The following is a 13,126-nucleotide window of genomic DNA, read 5'->3' as shown; positions in this document are numbered from 1 at the left end:
GTTTTTTGAAAGGATCAACAAAATTGATAGACCGCTAGCAAGACTAATAAAGAAAAAAAGAGAGAAGAATCAAATAGATGCAATAAAAAATGATAAAGGGGATATCACCACCGATCCCACAGAAATACAAACTACCATCAGAGAATACTACAAACACCTCTACACAAATAAACCAGAAAATCTAGAAGAAATGGATACATTCCTCGACACATACACCCTCCCAAGACTAAACCAGGAAGAAGTTGAATCTCTGAATAGACCAATAACAGGAGCTGAAATTGTGGCAATAATCAATAGTTTACCAACCAAAAAGAGTCCAGGACCAGATGGATTCACAGCCGAATTCTACCAGAGGTACAAGGAGGAACTGGTACCATTCCTTCTGAAACTATTCCAATCAATAGAAAAAGAGGGAATCCTCCCTAACTCATTTTATGAGGCCAAAATCATTCTGATACCAAAGCTGGGTAGAGACACAACCAAAAAAGAGAATTTTAGACCAATATCCTTGATGAACATTGATGCAAAAATCCTCAATAAAATACTGGCAAACTGAATCCAGCAGCACATCAAAAAGCTTATCCACCATGATCAAGTGGGCTTCATCCCTGGGATGCAAGGCTGGTTCAATATACGCAAATCAATAAATGTAATCCAGCATATAAACAGAGCCAAAGACAAAAACCACATGATTATCTCAATAGATGCAGAAAAAGCCTTTGACAAAATTCAACAACCCTTCATGCTAAAAACTCTCAATAAATTAGGTATTGATGGGACGTATTTCAAAATAATAAGAGCTATCTATGACAAACCCACAGCCAATATCATACTGAATGGGCAAAAACTGGAAGCATTCCCTTTGAAAACTGGCAGAAGACAGGGATGCCCTCTCTCACCGCTCCTATTCAACATAGTGTTGGAAGTTCTGGCCAGGGCAATCAGGCAGGAGAAGGAAATAAAGGGTATTCAATTAGGAAAAGAGGAAGTCAAATTGTCCCCGTTTGCAGATGACATGATTGTTTATCTAGAAAACTCCATCGTCTCAGCCCAAAATCTCCTTAAGCTGATAAGCAACTTCAGCAAAGTCTCAGGATACAAAATCAATGTACAAAAATCACAAGCATTCCTATACACCAACAACAGACAAACAGAGAGCCAAATCATGAGTGAACTCCCATTCACAATTGCTTCAAAGACAATAAAATACCTAGGAATCCAACTTACAAGGGATGTGAAGGACCTCTTCAAGGAGAACTACAAACCACTGCTCAAGGAAATAAAAGAGGATACAAACAAATGGAAGAACATTCCATGCTCATGGGTAGGAAGAATCAATATCGTGAAAATGGCCATACTGCCCAAGGTAATTTACAGATTCAATGCCATCCCCATCAAGCTACCAATGACTTTCTTCACAGAATTGGAAAAAAACTACTTTAAAGTTTATATGGAACCAAAAAAGAGCCCGCATCGCCAAGTCAATCCTAAGCCAAAAGAACAAAGCTGGAGGCATCACACTACCTGACTTCAAACTGTACTACAAGGCTACAGTAACCAAAACAGCATGGTACTGGTACCAAAACAGAGATATAGATCAATGGAACAGAACAGAGCCCTCAGAAATAACGCCGCTTACCTACAACTATCTGATCTTTGACAAACCTGAGAAAAACAAGCAATGGGGAAAGGATTCCCTATTTAATCAATGGTGCTGGGAAAACTGGCTAGCCATATGTAGAAAGCTGAAACTGGTTCCCTTCCTTACACGTTATACAAAAATCAATTCAAGATGGATTAAAGATTTAAACGTTAGACCTAAAACCGTAAAAACCCTAGAAGAAAACCTAGGCATTACCATTCAGGACATAGGCGTGGGCAAGGACTTCATGTCCAAAACACCAAAAGCAATGGCAACAAAAGCCAAAATTGACAAATGGCATCTAATTAAACTAAAGAGCTTCTGCACAGCAAAAGAAACTACGACCAGAGTGAACAGGCAACCTACAACATGGGAGAAAATTTTCGCAACGTACTCATCTGACAAAGGGCTAATATCCAGGATCTACAATGAACTCAAACAAATTTACAAGAAAAAAACAACCCCATCAAAAAGTGGGCGAAGGACATGAACAAACACGTCTCAAAAGAAGACATTTATGCAGCCAAGAACCATACGAAAAAATGCTCATCATCACTGGCCATCAGAGAAATGCAAATCAAAACCACTATGAGATATCATCTCACACCAGTTAGAATGGCAATCATTAAAAAGTCAGGAAACAACAGGTGCTGGAGAGGATGTGGAGAAATAGGAACACTTTTACACTGTTGGTGGGACTGTAAACTAGTTCAACCATTGTGGAAGTCAGTGTGGCGATTCCTCAGGGATCTAGAACTAGAAATACCATTTGACCCAGCCATCCCATTACTGGGTATATACCCAAAGGACTATAAATCATGCTGCTATAAAGACACATGCACACGTATGTTTATTGCGGCATTATTCACAATAGCAAAGACTTGGAACCAACCCAAATGTCCAACAATGATAGACTGGATGAAGAAAATGTGGCACATATACACCATGGAATACTATGCAGCCATAAAAAATGATGAGTTCATGTCCTTTGTAGGGACATGGATGAAATTGGAAACCATCATTCTCAGTAAACTATCGCAAGAACAAAAAACCAAACACCGCATATTCTCACTTATAGGTGGGAATTGAACAATGAGATCACATGGACACAGGAAGGGGAATATCACACTCTGGGGACTGTGGTGGGGAGGGGGGAGGGGGGAGGGACAGCATCGGGAGATATACCTAATGCTAGATGACGAGTTAGTGGGTGCAGTGCACCAGCATGGCACATGTATACATATGTAACTAACCTGCACAATGTGCACATGTACCCTAAAACTTAAAGTATAATAAAAATAAATAAAAAAAATAAAGAAATCTTTGCCCAGTCCAATGTGTGGAAGAGTTTTCCCAATATTTTATTATAGTAGTTTCATGGTTTGAGGTCTTAGATTTAAGTCTATAATCCATTTTGATTTGATTTTTGTGTAGGGCAGGAGATAGGGGCTTTGTTTTCTTCTGCATATGTGTGTCCAGTTTTTCATAGCACCATTTACTGATGATATTGTGCTTTTCCCAGTGTAATATGCTCTTGACACCTTTGTTGAAAATGAGTTCACTATAGATGTATGGAATTGTTTTGGCAAATCTGTTCTAGAACATATCTTTTCCATTGGTCTGTGTGTCTATTTTTATGCCAGTACCAACCTACTGCATACAATCTTGGTAGGTTGTATGTGTCTAGAAATTAATCCATTTCTTGTATGTTTTCAAATTCATTGGCTTACTGTTGCTTATAGTAGCCTCTAATAATCCTTTGAATTTCAGAAGTATTGGTTGTAATGTCTCTTTTTCATCTCTGATTTTATTTATTTGGCTCTTCTTTATTTATTTTTAGTTAATATGGCTAAGATTTGTCAATTTTGTTTATATATCCAAAAAAACTTTTCATTTTGTAGTCTTCGGTATTTTTTGTTTCAATTTCATTTATTTCTATGCTGATCTTTATTTCTTTGTTCTACTAACTTTGGCTTTGGTTTGCTCTTACTTTTCTTGTACTTTAAGGTGCATTATCAGGTTATATATTTGAAGTTTTTCTGCTTTTCTGATGTTGGCACTGATAAACTTCCTCTTTAGTGTTGCTTTTACTGTATCCCATAGGTTTTGGTATATTGTGTTCTTATTATCATTTGTTTCAAGAAATTTTTCAATTTACTTATTAATCTCTTCATTCACTCCATTGTCACTCAGAGCATATTGTTTAATTTTCACTCATTTGTATAGTTCTCAAACTTCCGCTTGCTATTGATTTCTAGTTTTATTCATGGTGGTCAGAGAAGATACTTGAAATTCTTTCTTTTTTTTCTGGTTGTTTTAAGACTTGTTTTATGGCCTAACATATGGTCTATCCTTAAGAATGATTCATATGCTGGTAAGGATGTGTATTCTGCAGCAACTGGATGAAATTCTCTGTAAATATCTATTAGGTCCATTTGGTCTGTAGTGCAGACTATGTCTGATGTTTCTTTGTTGATCCTTTGTTTTGATGACCTGTCCAATGCAGACAGTGGGATGTTGAAGTCTCTAGCGGCTGTTGTATTAGGGTCTATCTCTCTCTTTAGCTCTAGAATATTTGCTTTATATATCTAGGTGTTCCAGTGTTGGATGCATATATATTTACAATTGTTGTATCCTCTTCATAAATTTGTTTCTTTATCATTGTATAATGACCTCTTTGTCTCTTTTTATAGTTTTTGTCTTGATATCTATTTTGTCTGATATAAGTATAGCTGTTCCTGCCTTTTTATGGTTACCATTTGCAGATAATATCTTTTTCCATCCTTTTATTTTCAGCATGTGTGTCTTTACAGGTAAAGTGTGTTTCTCTCAACCATTTTGATTTGATTTTTGTATATGGCAAGATTTGAGTTGGGTCTTTTTGAATACAGTCAGCCACTCTGTGTCTTTTGATGGGGAAGTTTAGTTCATTTACATTCAATGCTATTACTTATAAGCAAGAACTTGCTCCCGCCATTTTGCTATTTATTTTCTGGTTGCTTTGTGGTCTTCTCTTCCTTCTTTCTTTCCTTCCTTCTTCCTTTTAGTGAAGGTGGTTTTCTCTGGTACTATGTTTTAATTTTTTGGTTTTTGTCTTTTGTGTATCTGTTATAATATTTTAGATTTGGAGTTACCATGGGGCTTGCAAATAATATCTTGTAACCCATATTTTAATCTGATGACAACTTAACACTGTTGCATAAACAAACATACAAGCAAAGAGAAAACTTATGAAGACTCTACATTTTAGCTTCTTTCCCCTGCTTTTCAACTTTTTGTTATTTCTATTTATATCTTATTGTACTATTTCTGATCAGTTCGTCTTTTCATCTTTCTGCTTAAGATATGCATAGTTTACATGCCACAGTTGCAGTGTTATATTCTGTCTTTTTCTGTGTGCTTACTATTACCAGCAAGTTTTGTACCTTCAGATGATTTATTGTTGCTCATAAATGTTTTCTTTTTTTTTTCTTTAGGATTGTAGAACTTCTTATAGCATTTCTTGTAGGACAGGTCTGGTGTTGATGAAATCCCTCAGCTTTTGCTTATCTGGGAAAATCTTTATTTCTTCTTAGTGTTTGAAGGATATTTTCACTAAATATACTATTCTAGGATAAAATATTTTTTCCTTCGGCATTTTAAACCTGTCATGTCACTCTCTTCTGGCGTTTAAAGTTTCCACTGAAAAGTGTGCTGCCAGATATTTTGGAGCTTCATTGGATGCCATTTATTTCATTTTTCTTGCTACTTTTAGAATCTTTTCCTTATTCTTGACCTTGGGAGTTTGATTTGCCTTGAAGTCATTGTTTTTGGGTTAAATCTGCTTGGTGTTCTATAACCTTCTTGTACATGGATATTGATTTTTTTTTTTTGATTTGGTCAGTCCTCTTTTATTATCACTTTACATAAACTTTCTACCCCAGGCTCTCTCTCTCTATCCTCTCTTTATGGCCAGTGTCTCTTAGATTTGCCCTTTTGAGGCTACTTTCTAGATCTTGTAGGCATGCTTCATTGTTCTTTATTCTTTTTCTCCTGTGACTGTGAGTTTTCAAATAGCTTGTCCTCAAGCTCACTAATTCTCTTTTTTGTATGATCAATTCTGGTAAGAATGATATATGGCATTTTTCAGTATATCAGTTGCATTTTTCAATTCCAGAATTTCTGCTTGATTCTTTTTACTTATTTCAGTATCTTTGTTAAATATATCTGGTAGAATTCTAAATTCTTTCTCTGTATTTTCTTGAATTTCTTTGAGTTTCCTTAACACAGCTGTTTCGAATTCTCTGTCTGAAAGGTCACATATTTCTGTCTCTCTGGGATTGGTCCCTTGTGTCTTACTTAGTTTGTATGGGGAGGTCATGTTTTTCTCGATGCTCTTGATGCTTGTGGATGTTCATTGCTTTCTGGGCATTGAAAAGTAGTGCTAATTTTAGTTTTCACAATCTGGGATTGTTTGTTTCCATTCTTCTGGGAAAGATTTTCCAGGTATTCAGAGGAACTTGTCTTTTATCATACAAGTTCTTGGTCACTACAGCTGTTATCTGCATTAGGTGGCACCCCAGGCCCTGTAAAGCTGTGATTCTTACAGACTGGTTGAGGTACTGTCTTGGTGATCTTGGATAAGATCCAGAAGAATTCTCTGGATTACCAGACAGAAACTGTTGTTATCTTCCCTTACGTTCTTCCAAACAGAGAGAAAACAGAGTCTCCTCTCTCTGCTGAGCTGTCTGGAGCTGGGGAAGTCGTGTAAGAAGCAACTCTGTGGCCACCACCATTGGGATTGTGCTGGATCAGACCTAAAGCCAGCACAGCACTGAGTCTCACCCAAGGTGCACTGTAACCACCACTTGACTACCACCTATGTTTGCTCAAAGCCCTAAGGCTCCATAATCAGCAGGTTATGAAGCCAACCAGACTTCTATTCTTCCCTTCAGGCAACAAGTTCCCTTGGGCCCCAGGCAGGTCCAGAGATGCCATCCAGAAGCCATGGTTTGAAGTTGGAATCTCAGAAATCTACCTGATGCTCTATTCTACTGCGACTGAGCTGATACTGAAACCATAAGACAAAGTCATTCCCACTTTTCTTTTCTCTTTCCTTTCCCTGGCAGAGGAGTCTGCTTCCATGTCCACCACAACCACCGGTCCATTTGGACTACTGCCAGGCCACTGCTGATGTTAACTTAAGATCCAAGAGATCTTCAGTCAGCTAGTGGTGACTGTGGGAAGCAGTGGGCTTCCCTCTGGCCCATGATGGGTCCACAAATGCCATCCAAGAGCCAAGGCCTAGAACTGCAGATCCCAAGAGCCTCCTCGATACTCTATCCTTGTGACTGAGCTGGTACCTAAGCTATAAGACAAAGTTCCTTTTATTCTTTCCTCTGCTTTTCTCAAGAAGAAGGGATCTCTCCTTGTAGCCACCACAACTTTGAAGCTGGTATAGCCCACTGTGTGTCCTAGCTGGTTACCACTGCTTATAATTCAGGACTCAGGAACTCTTTAGTCAGCAGGCGATAAATCCTGCTAGGACTGGGTTCTTCCCTTCAGGCAGCATATTTCCTTCTGTCCCGGTGTGTTTCTAGAAATGTCATCTGGGAGGTAGGCCCTAGAATGAGGGCCTCGCATCTCTGCCCATTGCCCTATCCTGTTATGGCTAAGCTGGTGTCCAAGTTGCAAGAGAAAGTCCTCTTTGTCTTCCCTCTCTTCTCCTCAAGTGGAGGGGACGTTATCTTTTGGAGCTGTGAGCTGCACTGCCTGGGATTGAGGGAGGGGTAGCAGAAGCACTCCCATAGACACCCAGATGATGTCTCCCTAGGTTGCATGTCTCCCACGTTCACTGGTTCCAAGCGCAGCACACCACTAGGATTTGCCTAGGAGTTACAATTTTTGTGGCTTGGATTGCATTTCAAGATTATTTAGAACCCCAAAACACTTTAGCCCACAGTGGCAAGTCTTGCCAAAACTCAAGTTTCAACCAATGGAATGGGTGATTCCTCTCTGTCTAGAGCTTATCTAAATGCTCCCTTTATAGGCACCAGATGAGTTCTGCTCAGTGCTGGGAGCACAGCCTGCCCATGCAAAGTCCCACATTCAATGTGCTGTCTTTTCCCCAAGCTCACAGATTCTCTGTCCATATGCTGCATCTGCTGCTAGGGGACAGGAGAGAGAGGAAGTACTGGCAATTCCACACTGCCTTTCCTATCCTCTTCAGTTCCTCTTTCAAAGATACGAAGTTAAAACCAGGTACTGTGATCACTTACCTGATTTTTGGTTCTCATGAAGGTGCTTTTTGGTACAGAAAGTTGTTCCATTTGGTATTTTTGCAAGGAGGACAATCAGTAGAAGCTTCCATTTGGCCATCTTGCTCTGCCTCCATCCAATGAACATTTTCAAGGCACCCAAACCTGTTGTTACTCACCTCCCCCAGGCACACTTTCCTGTATGGCACCAGGAGATTATGCTAGTATTTTCTGTGATCTCTCTGAAAAGTCCTTCCATTTGCTTCTGAGGAGAAGGAGACATGGCTGAATCTGAACACTTCCTAGAAAATGCTCTCACTTCTTCCAAAGACCTTTTACAATGTCAGTAACAGATGCCAGAAACAAATAAAGCTTATTGATAGGTTCTGCTATGAGCTTTCTTATGTGCTTTATGTGAAATCAGTTAGTTTTTATATCACTGCAGTAAGATAGTAATAGTTAACTATTACTACATAGATTTTAAAAAATAAAATTAAAAAATTGAACTAAAGAAAGGCAAATAATCAGACTGAGGTCCTCCAAGTTCCCAGTTTCCTGACTCAAATAGAAATAAAAAACTTTAGGTGCAAAAGCCACCAATAGAAACGTTAACTAAATGTTTCTGGACTCTTTTAATATGTCATTTTATCTAACACACTCACTTTTTTCTTGTTGATCTTTATTTTGCTTGGGATATTTTTGTATGTGTTCTTTTCTCCAGTAGGCAACTGATTATATTTAAATTCAACGAAGAACTGAGAAAATAATTCAGCTTTGTCAAAAGTATTCAATTTATATATATATATGTATATATATACACACACACATTCAGTTGTTTAATTTTATAGTGAATGTGTGCTTACTTACCATGCCTTCCTGCATGTACACATTTTAATAACAGTATTACAAATATGTGGTCATTTGTTTAAATTATGTATCAGCATAAAATGTGAGAGAAAAACAATATTAAACGTCTGATAGAACTTAAACATCTCAAGGCAATTTTTTGGTTGAGATAAACTTTTTAAAATGTTCTTGCTTTGCAAATACCTACAATTCAATAATATTAGAAAACCTAACTTCTCTCTTTTTTTCTGTATCTATTCTATGAAAATGTATTTCTCTAAAGAAGTGCTCATCAATTATTTCCAACGTATAAAAGACTTAGAGCTTTCTTCTACGTGTATATGTAAACATATTTAAATCAGGATAGCTACCTCTACTGTTTTTTCACAAATAAGTAAAAACTTTTTATGGTTACAGAAGTGGAAAACAGTGTTTAGATATTATTTATTTAATTTTCTCTCACTTGACTTTGTCATCTTGTGTTGCGGGAAGTCAGGGACCCCAAATGAAGGGACCGGCTGAAGCCATGGCAGAAGAACGTGGATTGTGAAGATTTCATGGACATTTATTAGTTCCCCAAATTAATACTTTTATAATTTCTTATGCCTGTCTTTACTGCAGTCTCTAAACATGAATTGTAAAGATTTCATGGACACTTATCACTTCCCCAATCAATACCCTTGTGATTTCCTATGCCTGTCTTTACTTTAATCTCTTAATCCTGTCAGCTGAGGAGGATGTATGTCGCCTCAGGACCCTGTAATAATTGCATTAACTGCACAAATTGTACAGCATGTGTGTTTGAACAATATGAAATCTGGGCACCTTGAAAAAAGACCAGGGTAACAGCAATGTTTAGGGAACAAGAGAGATAACCTTAAACTCTGACCGCTGGTGAGCCAGGTGGAACAGAGCCATATTTCTCTTCTTTCAAAAGCAAATGGGAGAAATATCACTGAATTCTTTTTCTCAGCAAGGAACATCCCTGGGAAAGAGAATATGCACCTGGGGGTAGGTCTATAGATGGCCCCCCGGGCATGGCCATCTTTTATGGCCTGTAGACTGTAGGGGTGAAATGGACCCCAGTCTCCCATAGTGCTCCAAGGCTTATTAGGAAGAAGAAATTCCCACCTAATAAATTTTGGTCAGACCAGTTGCTCTCAAAACCCTGTCTCCTGATAAGATGTTATCAATGACAGTGGTGCCCAAAACTTCATTAGCAATTTTAATTTCACTGTGGTCCTGTGGTACTTTGATCTCACCCTGCCTCCGTTTGACTTGTGATAGTCTATTACCTTGTGAAGTACTTGATGTCTGTGACCCACACCCTATTTGTATACTCCCTCCCCTTTTGAAACTCCCTAATAGAAACTTGCTGGTTTTACGGCTTGTGGGGCATCATGGAACCTACTGACATGTGATGTCTCCCCGGACACCCAGTTTTAAATTTTCTCTCTTTTGTACTCTGTCCCTTTATTTCTCAAACCAGCCAATGCTTAGGGAAAATAGAAAAGAACCAACATGACTATCGGGGCACATTCCCCGATAATCTTACCAGGATGAAAGTTTAATGAAAAGTGAATTGACCTCCCTCTATTAATTTCCTAATCAAATTTATGATATGTAAATTATCCTATGGCCCTGTGTTGTAATGGTTAGGGCATGGATTCTGGATGTTCCTATTCCATCTTTGACAGCTTTTACTTGTATGATCTTAACCTTTCTGTGCTGACACAGTTTCCACCTATAAAATAGGAAAAATATTAGTGCCTATTTTATAGTTTTTTTGATGATTAAATAAATCCAGCAGGTAAAGTTTTTAAGAGTTTCTAGAATATAATAAGCATTCATAATGTTAAATAGTCATTGCTATTGTTATTTTTTGGGTCCCTTTTTATAAAATTTCACATTTTATCCTGTTTAAAAATGTAATTCATAAATTTTACCTATACGCCACATATATGCATATATTTTGTTGACTGGGTATTAATTCTCTTCAGTTTTTGGCCTTACAGTTAGACATACCTCATTTAAATTTAGCCCTTTAAAAGGGTATGCTGCTTTAGGAAATTGACTTAAAATTTTTTACTACAGTGTTTCCATCTGAACAATGAGGCTAACAATAAGAAATCTTCTGGGATTAGCACAATTCTCCTCCAGTAGTAACAATCCATATGTGCCACTTCCCTTCCTTTTTCCCTTCTGTAGTGTACATTACAGACTTTTTCAGTAATATTAAACTTGAAGTCAGAAAGCCAAATTTCCTGACTCTATGGAAGCTGCCAAGTGAAACATTGAACCTAATATTTCCATGGCCTAACATCTTGTTGTTTTGCAGGGGCAAACACTCCCTTTTTGGATAGCTTTTGCATTCAGCCATATTGTCAATCAGTGTTGTTAATGATGCTGCCTATTTAAGTATGCCTTGAATAAAACATTCAAATCATGTTATTTTTAACTTCTGCATTTCCTTCCACATGTTTCTCTGATCTGAGATGTAAAATGTAATCTACATTAGGCAGACAATTATAGCTTAGTGAAACAAAGGGATGGAAAAGCAGGGTGGAGGAGACAGAAACAAAAACTTCAGACCTTAAAATGGCAAAAACATTGTGGAGATGAGATTATGTTTTTTGTGTGTTTGGTTTTTTTGCCTGCTTTTCAAATCTCAGAGCTAAGAGATTCTGAGAGTTACAAAAGAGCAGAAGTAAAATATGAGACCAATCAATAAGCATAGATACTTGTAAAGATCAATAATCATGAGACTTATTAAACAGTAGTAGATGTGGAATTTATATTTTGCAGATGTTAAGACAGACTTATTGAAATGTACAGCAATTCAATTCAGCAAAGAAGTTGCTGCTCACTCCTTCAGTTAATGTGTATCACGAGGGGAATATGATGAATCTAATAACAGCTGATTTCTCTGTAAAAGAAGTGGTGAAATCTAACTTAAGAAAGTTAATGATGGGACAAGATCTCATATATGAAGATTGGGGAAAGGTTGTTTAATTTTATAGTGAATGTGTGTTTACTTACCATGCCTTCCTGCCATGTACACATTTTTATAATAGTATTACAAATATGTAGTCATTTGTTTAAATTATGTATCAGCATAAAATGTAAGAAAAAAATTAAAGGTCTGAAAGATTTTAAATATGTCGAGGCCAGGTTTTGCTTGAGATAAATTTTTCAAAATGTTCTTGCTTCACAAATACCTACAATTCAATAATATTAGAAAACATAACTTCTCTCTTGTTTTCTTTATTCTATGAAAGTGTATTTCTATAAACAAGGTCCCATCAATTATTATCCATGTGTAAAAGACTTAGAGCTTTCTTCCACAATGCTTAGTACCAGATCATTAATTATCTTGAAGCTTTCTCTCATTGAGAATCCTTTCACAAGTCAATCCTAATATGTTTTTGCTGCAAATATCAGTGGTTGCCTCAACATCATAAACTAAGAATATTATTGTCCTCTTATTTCTAAATATACAATCTTTATCTTTAAACTTAATCTTAACTTTTAAACTTACTAGGTAAACCTGCCAAATCCAGCTACTAGAAATTCTTTGTTTATTTTGACTCTCTTGTCTTAAATATTCTCATAACTGCATTACTGTATACACAGTTTCTGTGTCTGTTCTCCATTTTTAATCCTGATTATTAAACCTTTTATTTTCCTTTAAAAATTGTATATGAGAATTAATAAATACATATGTGTTGAAAAGCAATACACAAATATATAGGGTAGAAAGTAAAAGGGGACATCGCCTTCTAACTATGACAAAGTGGTTGTATGAAGCCAGTCTTCCCTCCACACAGCTATGAAAGCTACATAAAATGACAACAAAAAGCTGTTTGAAGTCTGAGCACAATAAAGGAAAGCAAGTCTTTTGAAGGCAAGATGCTAGAGGAAAGGAAACCAAAAGGAAGTAAGGTAGATATTTTAAGCAGCTTTTGTTCATCAAGTCATTTGTCTTATCCTAAACCATGCAGGGTCATAAGTCCCAGAATCTGAAGAGAATGCAGGGGAAGGGAAGCTGCTATTATAAGCAGAGCATCTGGCTGACTCATACAACAGGAGTGAAAAACACTGGAGTTTATGGTATGGAGCAAAAGCTTGGGTAGAGCTCCAGACTTTCACCTGACTCTCCTGAAGACCTGCACTCTAGAAGTAAGGGCCCAAAGCCCATTCCCTGGAAGAGGCAAACGTCTTCTGGAGTAGTTTATAAATTGTATAAACATTTTTCACCATTTTGAACAAATACGTGAAAATCAAATATAGATGAGTCGAACTGCCAATTGGTCAAAGCTGGAGAGATTTCATGAGCTGTAAACAACTCACTGAAATATCTGGAACAAATCATGGGTAGGAAACAGATATGGAAAAATACAGG

General features: G+C 37.2%; 1 protein-coding gene across 1 annotated transcript in view; it reads left to right on the top strand.

Annotated features, from left to right (window-relative positions):
- ZNF385D (zinc finger protein 385D) overlaps positions 1–13,126 on the top strand; it is a 963,336-nt gene that overhangs the window by 167,143 nt on the left and 783,067 nt on the right. The window lies entirely within an intron of this gene.

Source organism: Pan paniscus, chromosome 2, assembly GCF_029289425.2.
Source record: "Pan paniscus chromosome 2, NHGRI_mPanPan1-v2.0_pri, whole genome shotgun sequence".
Taxonomy (NCBI): Eukaryota; Metazoa; Chordata; class Mammalia; order Primates; family Hominidae; genus Pan; species Pan paniscus.
This window is presented reverse-complemented; position numbering and strand designations above follow the sequence as displayed.